Raw genomic sequence first — 18,165 nt, forward strand, 5'->3', positions numbered from 1 at the left:
TAATTGTGTTGGTGCTTGGGGACATAGGGCAAGCAGATCATGTCGAACTGGTTTATCTTTTGAAATTTTGATTTGCTTAATTAAAAGCTAGAGGATGCTTTATTCCCTTTAATTTGTTGACAGGGAACACAATAGCAAGGAACTCTATCATAATTTCACATTGGAAACAATGATAATATGAAGACGGGGTCTGTAAGTGCTTGGGTTTGAGGAATCATGTTAGTGAGAATGAGTGGTGGGCAAACATTTGCTTTCAAATACACACAACTGACAATTTATATGTAATACTAAGGAGTGGCCAGTGGTGTTTTGTCTCCCCCGTGCATCGATTATTCTGGTTTCAAAACAAAGCAAGTTTTGCTTCCTGGCAGGATACTACAGCCGTTTTTGACAATAACATCGCACAGTTACTGCATGATATTACCCTTATTTTACTCAAATAGTGGCTTCATGTACACACAACATCATAACTTTAAATTATGTTATGCACACTCAGAAAAAAAAACCTAATGAAACAACTCAGTGATGAACTCACCAAACTGATCAGCCATGTAACTGGAAAAAGTGCTCACAAAGAGGACTTTTGGTTGGATGTTTGCACTCATACGCTGCCAGTGGCCGCAACCCTGACCATTACAAGGTTCACATTTGCCGAGAGTGCCCAATTTTCGGTTGTTTAATTTCGTAACTGGGATTGTTTTTTGGTACAAATTTTTTCGCATCAATGCTTTTAATGACCTGAATATTTTGAATGTAGTAGCATTTATAAGTAAATCATATAACTCTGTATATATGTATTCAAAAAAATCGTACTTTTAAAAATTTATATATTTTTTCACGTACAAAAGTTGTTATACGGGGTATACAATTTGAAATGATCAAAAACATATGAAATACAGGCATACCATATAAGTTGACAGGTACGCGATTTCACTTCAAGAGGCTCATCAGCCATGATCGTATAGTGGTTAGTACTCTGCATTGTGGCCGCAGCAACCCCGGTTCAAATCCGGGTCATGGCATTTAGGAAAAACAACTTACTGAAAGAAAACTATGGTTTGTCATTGTTCACCAGGCAATGGTACAAAGCGCTTCTCAGGCCATCTTGTAATATAATATTAAAACATTTGGAAGTAACACGGAGGAAACATTACATCTTGGCAATCTCACAAAACAAAAAAATGTAACATTGCTGTTTGACGCCGAAATGGGTAAAATGAGATCTTTAGATGTTCCAAAAAATCGTACTTTTAAAAAAAAAAATATTTTCACATACAAAAGTTGTTATACGGCGTACACAATTTGAAATCATATAACTCTGTATATCACTAAATCTGAATGCATCCTTTTTACATTTACTCATTCATTCATCTTCTTGAAGTGCAATTGAACCAGGGATACTGCGGACTCAACGCAGAGTACTAACCACTATACGAACATAGCTGATGAGAATCTTGAACTAAAATTGAATTTACTGTCAAGTAATACGATTTCCCGGTATTTTAATTTGAGTTTTTTTGATGATTTCAAATTGTGTACGCCGTATAACAACTTTTGTATGTGAAAATATTATTTTTTTTAAAAGTACGATTTTTTGGAACAACCGATCTCATTTTACCCATTTCGGCGTCAAACAGCAATGTTACAATTTTTTGTTTTGTGAGATTGCCAGGATGTAATGTTTCCTCCGTGTTACTTCCAAATGTTTTAATTTTATATTACAAGATGGCCTGAGAAGCGCTTTGAACCATTGCCTGGTGAACAATGACAAATCATAGTTTTCTTTCAGTAAGTTGTTTTTCCTAAATGCCATGACCCGGATGTGAACCGGGGTTGCTGCGGCCACAACTCAGAGTACTAACCGCTATACGATCACGACTGATGAGCAACCTGAAGGGAAATTGCATACCTGTGAACTTATATGGTTTGCCCATATTTTATACGTTTTTTGATCATTTCAAATTGTGTACGCGGTATAACAACTTTTGTACGTGAAAAAATATATTTTTTAAATAGTACGATTTTTTTGCAAAACCATGTGACACCTACTGGTCAAGGTCTGTCATCACTTTGTATATAGCACCTCCCCCTGTTGTTCCCGGCTAAAGTTTGTCTTTGCCTACATTGAATAAAAGTGCTCGCGGTCCCCTTTTCGGATGTGTATTTGGCATAAGTAGAGCTACCAGATCGAGGTGGGCTCTATCCGTCTGCTCCCCCCCTTTTCGGAAGGGTGGGGGCGAACAAGAGACAAAGAAGCTAGCGAGCCACGACAGTCGTGGAAAGCAGCCTGCCACGCACCACTCCGAGAAGGCCGACGGAGTCTAAAACTAATACATGCTTGGTGCCTCCTCTTCTTGATATTGGGGAATTAGCCCTCACAATAAAAATAAAATACGGGCAAATCATATAAGTTGACAGGTACGCGATTTCACTTCAGGTTGCTCATCAGCCGTGATCGTATAGTGGTTAGTACTCTGCGTTGTGGGTGCAGCAACCCCGGTTCAAATCTGGGTCTCGGCATTTAGGAAAATCGATAAACTGAAAGAAAACATTGATTTGACATTGTTCAGCAGGCCAAGATACAAAGTGCTTCCCATGCCATCTTGCAATGTAATATTAAAACATTTGGAAATAACACGAAAGAAATATGACATCCTGGCAATCTCACAAAACAAAAATTGGCAATTCTTTGTATGGCGCCAAAATGGGTAAAACAAGAGCGGTTTTGCCAAAAGATTGTACTTTAAAAAAAAAAAAATTTTACACTTACAAAAGTTGTTATACGGCGTACACAATTTGAAATGATCAAAAAACGTATAAAATACGGGCAAAATATTTAAGTTAACAGGTACGCAATTTCATATCAGGATGCTCCTCAGCCGTGATCGTATAGTGGTTAGGACTCTGCGATGAGGCCGCATCAACCCCGGTTCAAATCCGGGTTATGGCATTTAGGAAAAATGATTCACTGAAAGAAATCATTGATTTGACATTGTTCACCAGTAAAAACAATTTACTGAAAATTGTTCACCAGGCCAAGGTACAAAGCGCTTCCCATGCCATCTTGTAAAATAATATTAAAACATTCGGAAGTAACACAGAGGAAACATGCCATCCTGGCAATCTCACAAAACAAAAATTGGCACATCGCTGTATGACGCCGAAATGGGTAAAACAAGATCAGTTTTGCCAAAAAATGGTACTTTTAATTTTTTTTTTTTTTTCACGTACAAAAGTTGTTATATGGCATACACAATTTGAAATGATAAAAAAACGTATAAAATACGGGCAAACCATATAAGTTGACAGGTACGCAATTTCACTTCAATCTACTTATCAGCCGTAATCGTATAATGGTTAGTACTCTGTGATGTGGCCGCAGCAACCCTGGTCCGAGTCCGGGTCACGGCATTCGGGAAAAAAATTTACTGAAAGAAAGCGTTGATTTGACATTTTTAAGCATGCCAAGGTACACAGCGGTTCCCATGCCATCTTGTAATATAATATTAAAATATATGAAAGTAACACTAAAGGAACATGACATCCTGGCAATCTCACAAAACAAAAATTGGAAAATATTTGTATGACGCCGAAATGGGTAAAACGAGATTGGTTTTGCCAAAAAATCTTACTTAAAAAAAAAAAAAAATTTTCAGGTACAAAAGTTATATGGCGTACACAATTTGAAATGATCAAAAAACGTAAAAAATATAGGGCAAACCATATAAGTTGACAGGTATGCAATTTGACTTCAGAATGCTCATCAGCCGTGATCGTATAGTGGTTAGTACTCTGCGTTGTGGCCGCAGCAACCCCGGTTCGAATCCGGGTCACGGCATTTAGGAAAAAATGATTTACTGAAAGAAAACAATGTTTTGACATTGTTCAGCAGGCCAAGGTACAAAGAGCCTCCCATGCCATCTTGTAATATAATATTAAAACATTTGGAAGTAACACGAAAGAATCATGTTATCCTGGCAATCTCACAAAACAAAAAATTGGCAAATCTTTGTATGATGCCGAAATGGGTACAACAAGAACGGTTTGGCCAAAAAATTGTACTTTTTAAAAAATATATTTTTTTCACGTACAAAACTCGTTATACGGCGTACACAATATGAAATGATCAAAAAACGTGTAAAATAAGGGCAAACCATATAAGTTGACAGGTACGCGATTTCACTTCAGGATGCTCATCAGCTGTGATCGTATAGTGGTTAGTACTCTGCGTTGTGGCCGCAGCAACCCCGGTTCAAATCCGGGTCACAGCATTTAGGAAAAACAACTTGGTGAAAGAAAACTATTATTTGACATTGTTCACCAGGCAAAGGTACAAAGCACATCCCATGCCATCATAACAATATAATAATAAAACATTTGGAAGTAACACCAAAGAAACATGAAATCCTGGCAATCTCACAAAACGAAAATTGGCCAATCTTTGTATGACGCCGGAATGGGTCAAATGGGATTGCTTTTGCCAAAATATCGTACTTTAAAAACATATTTTTTTTCACGTACAAAAGTTGTTAGACGGCGTACACAATTTGAAATGATCCAAAAACGTATAAAATACGGGGAAACCATATAAGTTGACAGGTACGCGATTTCACTTCAGCTTGACCCATCAGCCGTGATCGTATAGTGGTTAGTACTCTGCGTTGTATTTAGGAAAAACAGCTTACTGAGAGAAAACATTGCTCTGACATTGATCACCAGGCCATGGTACTAAGCCCTTCCAATGCCATCTTGTAATATAATATTACAACATTTGCCAGGGTGTAATGTTTCTTTCGTGTTACTTCCAAATGTTTTAATATAATATTACAAGATGGCATGGGAGGCTCTTTGTACCTTGGCTTGCTGAACAATGTCAAATCAATGTTTTCTTTCAGTTTATCGTTTTTCCTAAATGCCGAGACCCGGATTTGAACCGGGGTTGCTGCACCCACAACGCAGAGTACTAACCACTATACGATCACGGCTGATGCACATTCTGAAGTCAAATCGCATACCTGTCAACTTATATGGTTTGCCCGTATTTTATTTTTATTGTGAGGGCTAATTCCCCAATATCAAAATAATCTTCAAGCAGAGGAGGCACCAAGCATGTAATAGTTTTAGACTCCGTCGTCCTTCTCGGAGTGGTGCGTGGCAAGTTGCTTTCCACGACCGTCGTGGCTCGCTAGCTTCTTTGTCTCTTGTTCACCCCCACCCTTCCGAAAAGGGTGGAGCTGACGGACAGAGCCCACGTCGATCTGGTAGCTCTACTTTGCCAAATACACATCCGAAAAGGGGACCGCGAGCACTTTTATTCAAGGTAGGCGGAGACAAACTTTAGGCGGGAACAACAAGGGGAGGTGCTATATACAAAGTGATGACAGACCTTGACCAGTAGGTGTCACACGGTTTTGCAAAAACATCATACTATTTAAAAAATAGCTTTTTTCACGTACAAAAGTTTTTTTTACCGCGTACACAATTTGAAATGATCAAAAAACGTATACAATACGGGCAAACCATATCAGTCCACAGGTATGCAATTTCCCTTCAGGCTACTCATCAGCCGTGATCGTATAGTGGTTAGTACTCTGCGTTGTGGCTGCAGCAACCCCGGTTCGAATCTGAGTTATGGCAATTAGGAAAAACAACTTATTGGAGGAAAACATTGATTTGACATTTTTCAGCAGGCCAATGTACAAGCACTTCCTTTGCCATCATGCAATATAATATTAAAACATTTGGAAGTAACACGAAGGAAACATGTTATCCTGGCAATTTCACAAAACAAAAATTGGAAAATATTTGTATGACGCCGAAATGGGTAAAACGAGATTGGTTTTGCCAAAAAATCTTACTTTTTAAAAAATATTTTTTTTCAGGTACAAAAGTTATATGGCGTACACAATTTGAAATGATCAAAAAACGTATAAAATATAGGGCAAACCATATAAGATGACAGGTATGCAATTTCCCTTCAGGTCACTCATCAGCCGTGATCGTATAGTGGTTAGTACTCTGCGTTGTGGCCGCAGCAACCCCGGTTCGAATCCGGGTCACAGCATTTAGGAAAAAATGATTTACTGAAAGAAAACAATGATTTGACATTGTTCAGCAGGCGAAGGTACAAAGAGCCTCCCATGCCATCTTGCAATATAATATTAAAACATTTGGAAGTAACACGAAAGAATCATGTTATCCTGGCAATCTCACAAAACAAAAAATTGGCAAATCTTTGTATGATGCCGAAATGGGTACAACAAGAACGGTTTGGCCAAAAAATTGTACTTTTTTTCACAAAAAATCGTACTATTAATTTTTTTTTTCACGTGCAAAAGTTATTATACGGCGTACACAATTTGAAATGATCAAAAAACGTATAAAATACGGGCAAACCATATAAGTTGACAGGTATGCAATCTCACCACAAGTTTCTCCTCAGCTGTGATCGTATAGTGGTTAGTACTCTGCGTTGAGGCTGCAGCAACCCCGGTTCAAATCCGGGTCACGGCATTAAGGGAAAAAAACTTAGTGAAAGAAAACTATTGTTTGACATTGTTCACCAGGCCAAGGTACAAAGCGCTTCCCACTCCATCTTGCAATATAATATTAAAACATTTGGACGTAACACGAAAGAAAGACATGACATCCTGGCAATCTCACAAAACGAAAATTGGCAAATCTTTGTATGACGCCGAAATGGGTAAAACGATAGCGTTTTTGCAAAAAAATCATACTATTAAAAAAAAAATCACATACAAAAGTTGTTATACGGCCTACACAATTTGAAATGATCAAAAAAGGTGTAAATTACGGGCAAACCACATAAGTTGACAAGTACGCGATTTCACTAGAGCATGTTCATCAGCTGTGATCGTATAGTGGTTAGTACTCTGCGTTGTGGCCGCAGCAACCCCGGTTCAAATCCGGGTCACGGCATTTAGGAAAAATGATTCACTGAAAGAAATCCTTCATTTGACATTGTTCACCAGGCCAAGGTACAAAGCGCTTCCCACTCCATCTTGCAATATAATATTAAAACATTTGGACGTAACACGAAAGAAAGACATGACATCCTGGCAATCTCACAAAACGAAAATTGGCAAATCTTTGTATGACGCCGAAATGGGTAAAACGATAGCGTTTTTGCAAAAAAATCATACTATTAAAAAAAAAATCACATACAAAAGTTGTTATACGGCCTACACAATTTGAAATGATCAAAAAAGGTGTAAATTACGGGCAAACCACATAAGTTGACAAGTACGCGATTTCACTAGAGCATGTTCATCAGCTGTGATCGTATAGTGGTTAGTACTCTGCGTTGTGGCCGCAGCAACCCCGGTTCAAATCCGGGTCACGGCATTTAGGAAAAATGATTCACTGAAAGAAATCCTTCATTTGACATTGTCCAGCAGGCTAAGGTGCAAAGCGCTTCCCATGCCATCTTGTAATATAAAATTAAAACATTTGCAAGTAACACGAAAGAAACGTGTTATCCTGGCAATCTCACTTTGGAGAAGATATGTCTGCCCCTCCTCCATGCCAACAGGGGGCAGAAAAGAAAACCCAAATCAAAGTCACCTCACTTCATTTCCTGCCTGAGATCATAAGGCAGGAGCCAGGATATAAAAAATTCAGAGTCCAGCCTTGAAAGGAGACAGGCGAGAAAGGAGCAAGGAATACCCTTCAGACCCGATCACACGCAACTGGTAGGATAAAATAAGTACCACCTAGATGCCAGCTGATTGATGCTTAATTTGTTTATCACAACCATAAGTTGCATTCTTTGTATTTTCCCTTAACTTGGATTACTCTTATGACCCATCTCTGTAAAGTGAATATTTGTGTTTGATTTACTCAATCAGTTAATGTACCCATTCATTTCCACTCTATCATTTCAACGCTCTTCTCCTTTGCTGTAGTAAATTCAAGATGTTATTAGTAAACTCAAGAGCAACACTTTGATCACCATAGTAACGTGAAACTTGAATGATGTCACATGCTTCCTTCTTTCCTCCTTCTTTAAGGTTTTCAACCTAATCACTTCCCATCACCATAAACTTCAATAAAATTGTAAACAGGAAGGATTTGAGTTGTTCCTGTGGTGAAAAGATCGGGGCCCCTTTTCAAGTTTGGGGTGAAATTTGAAGAAAGTAGAGAGAACTTGACACTCACAAAACAAAAATTGGCAAATCTTTGTATGACGCCGAAATGGGTAAAACGAGAGCAGTTTGCCAAAAAATCGTACTTTTTAACATTTTTTTTTTCACGTAGAAAAGTTGTTATATGCGTACACAATTTGAAATGATCAAAAAACGTATAAAATACGGGCAAACCATATAAGTTGACATGTAAGCGATTTCACTTCAGTATGCTCATCAGCCGTGATCGTATAGTGGTTAGTACTCTGCGTTGTGGCCGCAGCAACCCCGGTTCAAATCCGGGTCACGGCATTGAGGAAAAACGATTCACAGAAAGAAAACATTCATTTGACATTGTTCAGCACGCCAAGGTACAGAGTGCTTGCAATATAATATTAAAACATTTGGACGTAACACGAAAGAAGCATGACATCCTGGCAATCTCACAAAACAAAAATTGGCAAGTCTTTGTATGATGCCGAAATGGGTAAAACGAGAGTGGTTTTACCAAAAAATCTTACTTTTTAAATAAAATAAAAAAAATCACGTACAAAAGTTGTTATACGGCGTACACAATTTGAAATGACCAAAAAACGTGTAAAATACAGGCAAACCATATAAGTTGACAGGTACGCAATCTCACCACAAGTTTCTCATCAGCCATGATCGTATAGTGGTTAGTACTCTGCGTTGTGGCCGCAGCAACCCTGGTTCAAATCCGGGTCACGGCATTTAGGAAAAACTACTTAGTCAATGAAAACTATTATTTGACATTGTTCACCAGGCCAAGGTACAAAGCACTTCCCACTCCATCTTGCAATATAATATTAAAACACTTGGACGTAACACAAAAGAAAGACATGACAACCTGGCAATCTCACAAAACAAAAATTTGCAAATCTTTGTATGACGCCGAAATGGGTAAAACGATAGCGGTTTTGCAAAAAAATCATACTATTAAAAAAAAAAAAATTCACATACAAAAGTTGTCATTCGGCGTACACAATTTGAAATGATCAAAAAAGGTGTAAATTACGGGCAAACCACATAAGTTGACAAGTACGCGATTTCACTTCAGTAGGTTCATCAGCTGTGATTGTATAGTGGTTAGTACTCTGCGCTGTGGCCGCAGCAACCCCGGTTTAAATCCAGGTCACGGCATTTAGGAAAAAACAATTCACTAAAAGAAATCCTTGATTTGACATTGTTCAGTAGGCCCAGGTAAAATGTGTTTCGCATGCCATCTTGTAATATAATATTAAAACATTTGGAAATAACACGAAAGAAACATGACATCCTGGCAATCTCACAATACAAAAATAGGCAAATCTTTGTATGACGCCGAAATGGGTAAAACGAGATCAGTTTTGCCAAAAAAATCGTACTTTAAAAAAAAACATAAAACATATAAGTTGACAGGTACGCGATTTCGTGTTACTTCCAAATGTTTTAATATAATATTGCATATAAGATGGCATGGGAGGCTCTTTGTACCTTGGCCTGGTGAACAATGTCAAATCATTGTTTTCTTTCAGTAAATCATTTTTTCCTAAATGCCGTGACCCGGATTCGAACCGGGGTTGCTGCGGCCACAACGCAGAGTACTAACCACTATACGATCACAGCTGATGACCATCCTGAAGTGAAATCGCATACTTGTCAACTTATGTGGTTTGCCCGTAATTTACACCTTTTTTGATCATTTCAAATTGTGTAGGCCGTATAACAACTTTTGTGTGTGTTTTTTTTTTATTTAATAGTATGATTTTTTTGCAAAACCGCTATCGTTTTACCCATTTCGGCGTCATACAAAGATTTGCCAATTTTTGTTTTGTGAGATTGCCAGGATGTAATGTCTTTCTTTCGTGTTACGTCCAAATGTTTTAATATTATATTGCAAGATGGAATAGGAAGTACTTTGTACCTTGGCCTGGTGAACAATGTCAAATAATAGTTTTCTTTCACTAAGCTTTTTTTCCTTAATGCCGTGACTCGGATTTGAACCGGGGTTGCTGCGGCCACAACGCAGAGTACTAACCACTATACGATCACAGCTGATGAGAAACTTGTGGTGAGATTGCCTACCTGTCAACTTAATATGGTTTGCCCGTATTTTATACGTTTTTTGATCATTTCAAATTATATACGCCATATAACAACTTTTGTATGTGAAAAAAATATTTTTAAAAAGTACGATTTTTGGGCAAAACCGCTCTCGTTTTACCCATTTCGGCGTCATAAAAAGATTTGCCAATTTTTGTTTTGTGAGATTGCCAGGATAACATGTTTCCTTCGTGTTACTTCCAAATGTTTTAATATTATATTGCATGATGGCAAAGGAAGTGCTTGTACCTTGGCCTGCTGAAAAATGTCAAATCAATATTTTCCTCCAGTAAGTTATTTTTCCCAAATGCCATGACCCGGATTCGAACCGGGGTTGCTGCGGCAACGTTTTTTGATCATTTCAAATTGTGTACGCGGTATAACAACTTTTGTACGTGAAAAAAGCTATTTTTTAAATAGTATGATGTTTTTGCAAAACCGTGTGATACCTACTGGTCAAGGTCTGTCATCACTTTGTATATAGCACCTCCCCTTGTTGTTCCCGCCTAAAGTTTGTCTCCGCCTACCTTGAATAAAAGTGCTCGCGGTCCCCTTTTCGGATGTGTATTTGGCAAAGTAGAGCTACCAGATCGACGTGGGCTCTGTCCGTCTGCTTCACTCTTTTCGGAAGGGTGGGGGCGAACAAGAGACAAAGAAGCTAGCGAGCCACGACGGTCGTGCAACGCAACCTGCCACGCACCACTCCGAGAAGGCCGACGGAGTCTAAAACTATTACATGCTCGGTGCCTCCTCTGCTTGAAGATTATTTTGATATTGGGGAATTAGCCCTCACAATAAAAATAAAATACGGGCAAACCATATAAGTTGACAGGTACGCGATTTCACTTAAGGTTGCTCATCAGCCGTGATCGTATAGTGGTTAGTACTCCGCGTTGTGGGCGCAGCAACCCCTGTTCAAATCCGGGTCACGGCAATTAGGAAAAACAATAAACTGAAAGAAAACATTGATTTGACATTGTTCAGCAAGCCAAGTTACAAAGAGCCTCCCATTCCATCTTGCAATATTATATTAAAACATTTGGAAGTAACACAAAAGAAACATGACATCCTGGCAAATGTTGTAATATTATATTACAAGATGGCATTGGAAGGGCTTTGTACCATGGCCTGGTGATCAATGTCAGAGCAATGTTTTCTCTCAGTAACCTGTTTTTCCTAAATGCCGTGACCCGGATTTGAACCGGGCTGCTGCGGCCACAACGCAAAGTACTAACCACTATATGATCACGGCTGACTAGCACGCTGAAGTGAAATCGTGTACCTGTCAACTTAAATGGTATGCCCGTATTTTATTCGTTTTTTGATCATTTCAAATTGAGTACAGACGCTCCCCTACTTACAAACATTCGACTTACGAACAATGGTACATACGAACATTTCTGCAAATTGCGTTAATGTCGAAAAATGTTCGTAAGTTCGATTTTGTATTGCGCGCCTTTTTCTGAGTAGTGCTTCTTTCCGCCTCTAATACCGACGCCTGGCGCTGTGAGCGCTCAGCTCACCCAGCATCCACCTTCCTCTGCCCAGTTCGTTGCAATGCGTAAGTTGCGTAAGTTGCGTAAGTGCGTGACGTATCTCCAGTGCGCAAAGAACCTTTTTCATTTTTATCATGAAATATCTCGTGCAGCCATTATTCAATATGGTTGGTAAAAAGCGAAAGGCTTCTAGTGAGGGAGGTGCAAAGAAGAGGCAAGCCATTCCCTTTGAAATGAGCGGCAATAATAATTATCATTTCAAATTGTGTACGCCGTATAACAACTTTTTTACGTGAAACAATTAATTTTTTTAAAAGTAGGATTTTTTGGCAAAACCGATCTCGTTTTACCCATTTCGGCGTTATACAAAGATTTGCCAATTTTTGTTTTGTGAGATCGCCAGGATAATATGTTTCTTTCGTGTTACTTCCAAATGTTTTAATATTATATTACAAGATGGCATGGGAAGTGTTTTGTACTTTGGCTTGCTGAACAATGTCAAATCAATGTTTTCTTTCAGTTAATCATTTTTCCTAAATGCCGTGACCCGGATTCGAACCCGGGTTGCTGCGGCCACAACGCAGAGTACTAACCACTATACGATCACGGCTGATAATTACATAGTTTGAAGTGAAATTGCGTACCTGTCAACTTATATGGTTTGCCCGTATTTTATATGTTTTTTTATCATTTCAAATTGTGTGCGCCGTATAACAACTTTTGTACATGGAAAAATATATTTTTTAAAAGTACCATTTTTTGGCAAAACCGATCTCGTTTTACCCATTTCGGCGTCATACAGCGATTTGCCAATTTTTGTTTTGTGAGATTGCCAGGATGGCATGTTTCCTCTGTGTTACTTCCAAATGTTTTAATATTATTTTACAAGATGGTAAGGGAAGCGCTTTGTACCTTGGCCTGGTGAACAATTTCAAATCATAGCTATCTTTCGGTAAATTGTTTTTCCTAAATGCCATGATAAGGAGTTGATCCGGGGATGTTGGAGCAATAACCCAGAGTACTAACCACAATACGATCACGGCTAGCGAGCATCTAGAAGTGAAATCGCGTACCTGTCAACTTATATGTTTTTCCCGTATTTTATAACAACTTTTGTACGAGAAAAAAATATTTTTTTAAATATTGGGCGTCATACAATGATTTGTTTTGTTTTTTGAGATATTGAGGATTTCATGTTTCTTTCGTGTTAATTCCAAATATTTTAATATTATATTACAAGATGGCGTAGGAAGCACTTTGTACCTTGGCCTGCTGAAAAATGTCAAATGAATATTTTCATTCAGTAAATTGTTTTTGTTTTGACCCAGATTTGAACCGGCGTTGCTGCGGCCACAACGCAGCGTACTAACCGCTATACAATCACGGCTAATGAGCATCCTGAAGTGAAATTGCATACCTGTCAACTTATATGGCTTAAATTTCGTTGTCACAGTAGCAAGAGGGTGAGGATGCAGGAATAGGAAAGCCATTTTAGACATAAATAGATAGGTAATACGTAAGTTAATAAATAAATACATGAATAAATATATAAATAAATAAGCGTGTTGCTTAGCACATATATAAATACATACACATAAATGTACATGCATGCAGACGGTAGGTCTTATTACAGCCATTTTTTGTTAAGGAGCCTGACAGCTACTGGGAGGAAGGATCTGCGGAAGCGCTCCTTCCTGCAATGAGGGTGCCGCAGTCTATTGCTAAAGGAGCTTCGGAAGGACTCCACAGACTCATGCAGGGGGTGGGAGGTGCTGTCCATGATGGACATCATCCTGGTCAGCGTTCTCCGCTCTCCCACTTCCTCCACAGAGTCCAAAGGACAGCCCAGAAAAGAGCTGGCCCTCCTGACCAGCTTATTCAGCCTGCTCCTGTCCCTCTCCCTGCTCCCGCATCCCCAACAGAGCACTGCATAAAACACTGTACATGCCACCACAGTGTCGTAGAAAGTCCTCAGCAGTGTCCTGCACACTCCAAGGACCGTAGACTCCTCAGTAGGTAGAGGCGGCTCTAGCCCCTTTTGTACAGGGCATCTATGTTTGTGGACCAATCTAGTTTGTTGTTGAGGTGAACACCCAGGTACTTAAAATTCTCCACGATTTCAATGTCTGTACCCTGGATGTTCACCTGAGTGGTCTGTTGAGGATTCCTCCGAAAATCGATGACCATTTCGTTTGTCTTACTGGTGTTGATGAAGAGGTGGTTTTGCCTACACCAGTCAACAAAGGCTGTGATGACTCCCCTGAACTCCAAGTCGTTCCCGTCCGTCACTCCTCCAACAATAGTGGTGTCATTAGAGAACTTCTGGAGGTGGCAGGTGTCTGTATTATGTTTGAAATCTGATGTGTAGAGGGAGAAGAGGAGTGGGGAGAGCACTGTGCCTTATGGGGCCCTCGTGCTGCAAGCTACCACATCAGAGGTACAGTCCCGGAGTCTCACATATTGTGGTCTGTCAGTGAGGAAGTCGATGATCCATGCGGCTAGGTGGTTCCTTACTCCAGCCTCTTCCAGTTTCCCTCTCAGTAGGACAGGCTGAATGGTGTTGAACGCATTGGAGAGGTAAAAAAACATCATTCTCACTGTGCTTCCCATGTTCTCCAGGTGTGAAAGAGACCTGTGCATCAGGTAGGTGGTAGCATCTTCAACACCAATGCCTGGACGATAGGCGAACTGCAGAGGGTCCAGCTCTGCATTCATCAGGGGGCTGAGGTGATTGAGAATGATCCTCTCCAATGTCTTGATCAGGTGAGAGGTTAATGCTATCGGCGTGAAATGGTTTGGCTCCCTGGTGATATATATTATAATACTTTATATTATTATGTTAATATATATTATATTACAAGATGGCATGGGAAGGACTTTGTACCTTGGCCTGCTGAACTATGTCAAATCAATGTTTTCTTTCAGAAAACTGTTCTTCCTAAATGCCGTGACCCGGATTTGAACCGGGGTTGCTGCGGCCACAACGCAGAGTACTAACCACTATACGATCACGGCTGATAAGCACCTTGAAGTGAGATCGCGTACCTGTCAACTTATATGGTTTTCCTGATGATAGGTTCATTAATAGATATACTTTAATAAAAGGAAGACATCGGAGCACGTAATCCAGCATTAACTTGCAAGTGGGAATCAATCCTCGTCCCCGTGACGGATCATTCTAAAGAAAGACATCCTCTTCTGGCCATTTAGTTGCATTAGAATCAAAACAATTAAGGTTATCTTATTCAAAACAATTGCATTAGCTAACCGAATAACACAATTAAGGTCAAAATACAACTGCAACAACAAGTGCATATCAAGTCTTCAAAACAACAATTAAGGTCGAAAACCAAAAACAACTGCATAAGAATTTATACAAGCAAGCAAAACAATTTCCATATTAGGTGAAACGAGCAACACTATTTTAAAACAATATGCGAGAATTTTCGGAAATCGGTTTGATTATGACCATCTGCTCTGGAATCCAAGTCAAAGCAATTTAAGAGTCCTTCACAGATCTTCATTGCGAACCCAGATCAACAGTCCTCGGAGCCCGAGACTGGGTGAGATGTCAAATCAATCATTCTCGGATCTAGGGCAAAACAATTAAACGTCCTCGGAGCCAGCTGCAGGGGGAAGTGTCCTTCGGTAACAATTATGCTAAGCGTTTGTCTGCTTATAATGATTAATATTACACTTATAATGATAAATATGTCAAGCACATTTATAATAGTACCCAAAATAACCCCAACACCTGTATTTTATACATTACTTGATCATTTCAAATTGTGTACGCCGTATAGCAACTTTTGTACCTGAAAAAATATATTTTTTTAAAAGTAAGATATTTTGGCAAAACCGATCTCGTTTTACGCATTATGGCGTCATACAAAGATTTGCCAAATTTTGTTTTGTTAGATTGCCAGGATGTCATGTTTCTTTCGTGTTACTTCCAAATGTTTTAATATTATAATATAAGATGGCATGGGAAAAGTTTTGTACCTTGGCCTGCTGAACAATGTCAAATCATTGTTTTCTTTCAGTAAATATTTTTTTCCTAAATGCCGTGACCCGGATTCGAACCGGGGTTGCTGCGGCCACAACGCAGAGTACTAACCACTATACGATCACGGCTGATGAACATCCTGAAGTCAGATTGCGTACCTGTCCACTTATATGGTTTGCCCTATATTTTATACGTTTTTTGATCATTTCAAATTGTGTACGCAGTATAACTTTTGTACCTGAATTTTTTTTTTTTTTAAAGTACGATTTTTTGGCAAAACCGGTCTCGTTTTACCCATTTCGGCATCATACAAATATTTTCCAATTTTTGTTTTGTGAGATTGCCAGGATTTCATGTTTTTTTCGTGTCACTTCCAAATGTTTTAATATTATATTACAAGATGGCATGGGAACCACTTTGTACCTTGGCCTGCTTAAAAATGTCAAATCGATGTTTTCTTTTAGTAAGTCATTTTTCCGGAACGCCGTGACCCGGACTCAGACCAGGGTTGCTTCGGCCACAACGCAGAGTACTAACCACTATACAATCACAGCTGATAAGCAGTCAGGAGTGAAATTGCATATCTGTCAACTTATATGGTTTGCCCGTATTTTATACGTTGTTTTATCATTTCAAATTGTGTAAGCCGTATAACAACTTTTGTACTTGATTTTTTTTTTTTTTTTTTAAGTACCATTTTTTGGCAAAACCGATCTCGTTTTACCCATTTCGGCATCATACAGGGATGTACCAATTTTTTTTTGTGAGATTGCCAGGATGGCATGTTTCCTCTGTGTTACTTCCAAGACAGCATGGGAAAAGCTTTGTACCTTGGCCTGCTGTACAATATCAAATCACAGTTTTCTTTCATTACGATGTTTTTCCTAAATGCCGTGACCCGGATTTGAACCGGGGTTACTGCGGCCACAACGGAGAGTACTAACCACTATACGATCAGAGCTGGTGAGCATCCTGAAGTGAAATTGCGTACCTGTCAACTTATATGGTTTGCCTGTGTTTTATACGTTTTTTGATCATTTCAAATTGTGTACGCCCGTATAACAACTTTTGTACGAGAAAAAAATATTTTTTTTAAAGTACCATATTTTTGCAAAACCGATCTCATTTTACCCATTGCGTCGTCATAAATAGATTTGCCAATTTTTGTTTTGTGAGATTGCCAGGATGTCATATTTCTTTCGTGTTACTTCCAAATGTTTTAATATTAAATTGCAAGCTGGCATGGGAAGCACTTTGTACCTTGGCCTGCTGAACAATGTCAAATCAACATTTTCTTTCAGTAAGATGTTTTCCTAAATGCCATGACCTGGATTTGAACCAGGGTTACTGCGGCCACAACGCAGAGTACTAACCACTATACGATCACGGCTGATGAGCATTCTGAAGTGAAATTGTGTACCTGTCAACTTATATGGTTTGTCCGTATTTTATACATTTTTTGATCATTTCAAATTGTGTACGCCGTATAACAACTTTTGTATGGGAAAAAAATATTTTTTTTAAATCACATTTTTTTTGCTAAACAGTGCATGTCGTCTTTTTATGTGCATATAAGCTGTACCCTCAATTCAGTCATCTTTTTTTTTTATCTGCAAATGCGGCTTATATGCGAGTAAATACTACCTGATGCTCTCATCCCACAGAAAAGCCAAGATGGAAGACCAATTAACCCAGAGTTCTTTTGGTCACACATATTTAAATTAAAGAGTGCATTTCAGAAAGATCGCTTTCCATTGATGAAAGAGATTTACAAAGTTCTGCTCTGCCTTCCTCACTCACTTTAATGCTGACGGTGAGAGGGAGTTTTCAGCCACATGAGGAAACTACATACAGAGTATAGGAAGACAATGGGAGCGGATACTCTGGCATCTTTGTTGCAAATTAAACCAAATTGTGACAGTTTTTGTTACAGAGTAAAACCATCTTTAGAACAGATTAAATGTATGAAATCCTGCATTGCTACAAATAATAAGAAACACTAAATTTTGTGGGGAAAGAATTGGTTTTTATTGATTTGGTCAATAAAATACCTTCTTTACCCAGTTATCTTTGTTTTTATTCTAAATTGTCTGTCTTGCATTGAGTAAATAGGTGATGCATTGTGTTTGTAAAGTTTATCATCGCAATCATTTAGGGTTTTCAGGGAGGGAATATGCATACAAATACATGAAATGTTATGTTTAAAACTTATAAACTTATTTTGTTTTAAACAAATATTCATTATAAAATTCGTTGTCAAAGATTATTGTCAGTTTCAAAATTAAAGATTTTTAAAGTTTTTTTGTAGTTAACCCAGAATTTTTGCTGATGACGATGTCAGCCAATGAGACTTAATCATATGATGCCATATTAAGGCGTTGTGTCATAAACACGTCTCGAAAGGGAAAATGAAGTG

General features: G+C 38.7%; 10 non-coding genes across 10 annotated transcripts; 6 read left to right on the forward strand and 4 right to left on the reverse strand.

Moving 5' to 3' along the window:
* The first annotated feature begins 3,766 nt into the window (after positions 1-3,766).
* On the forward strand, positions 3,767-3,838 carry trnah-gug (transfer RNA histidin (anticodon GUG)). Its single transcript has one exon. It is a non-coding gene; the product is annotated as a tRNA-His (tRNA).
* Positions 3,839-4,199: 361 nt separating this feature from the next.
* On the forward strand, positions 4,200-4,271 carry trnah-gug (transfer RNA histidin (anticodon GUG)). Its single transcript has one exon. It is a non-coding gene; the product is annotated as a tRNA-His (tRNA).
* A 2,596-nt stretch (positions 4,272-6,867) lies between these two features.
* On the forward strand, positions 6,868-6,939 carry trnah-gug (transfer RNA histidin (anticodon GUG)). Its single transcript has one exon. It is a non-coding gene; the product is annotated as a tRNA-His (tRNA).
* A 354-nt stretch (positions 6,940-7,293) lies between these two features.
* On the forward strand, positions 7,294-7,365 carry trnah-gug (transfer RNA histidin (anticodon GUG)). The gene has a single exon. It is a non-coding gene; the product is annotated as a tRNA-His (tRNA).
* A 1,019-nt stretch (positions 7,366-8,384) lies between these two features.
* On the forward strand, positions 8,385-8,456 carry trnah-gug (transfer RNA histidin (anticodon GUG)). The gene has a single exon. It is a non-coding gene; the product is annotated as a tRNA-His (tRNA).
* A 347-nt stretch (positions 8,457-8,803) lies between these two features.
* Positions 8,804-8,875, forward strand: trnah-gug (transfer RNA histidin (anticodon GUG)). The gene has a single exon. It is a non-coding gene; the product is annotated as a tRNA-His (tRNA).
* Positions 8,876-9,698: 823 nt separating this feature from the next.
* trnah-gug (transfer RNA histidin (anticodon GUG)) lies at positions 9,699-9,770 on the reverse strand. Its single transcript has one exon. It is a non-coding gene; the product is annotated as a tRNA-His (tRNA).
* A 4,916-nt stretch (positions 9,771-14,686) lies between these two features.
* trnah-gug (transfer RNA histidin (anticodon GUG)) lies at positions 14,687-14,758 on the reverse strand. Its single transcript has one exon. It is a non-coding gene; the product is annotated as a tRNA-His (tRNA).
* A 1,047-nt stretch (positions 14,759-15,805) lies between these two features.
* trnah-gug (transfer RNA histidin (anticodon GUG)) lies at positions 15,806-15,877 on the reverse strand. Its single transcript has one exon. It is a non-coding gene; the product is annotated as a tRNA-His (tRNA).
* A 1,190-nt stretch (positions 15,878-17,067) lies between these two features.
* Positions 17,068-17,139, reverse strand: trnah-gug (transfer RNA histidin (anticodon GUG)). The gene has a single exon. It is a non-coding gene; the product is annotated as a tRNA-His (tRNA).
* Between the last annotated feature and the right edge of the window lie 1,026 nt (positions 17,140-18,165).

This window comes from Stigmatopora argus, chromosome 19 (assembly GCF_051989625.1).
Source record: "Stigmatopora argus isolate UIUO_Sarg chromosome 19, RoL_Sarg_1.0, whole genome shotgun sequence".
Lineage (NCBI taxonomy): Eukaryota > Metazoa > Chordata > Actinopteri > Syngnathiformes > Syngnathidae > Stigmatopora > Stigmatopora argus.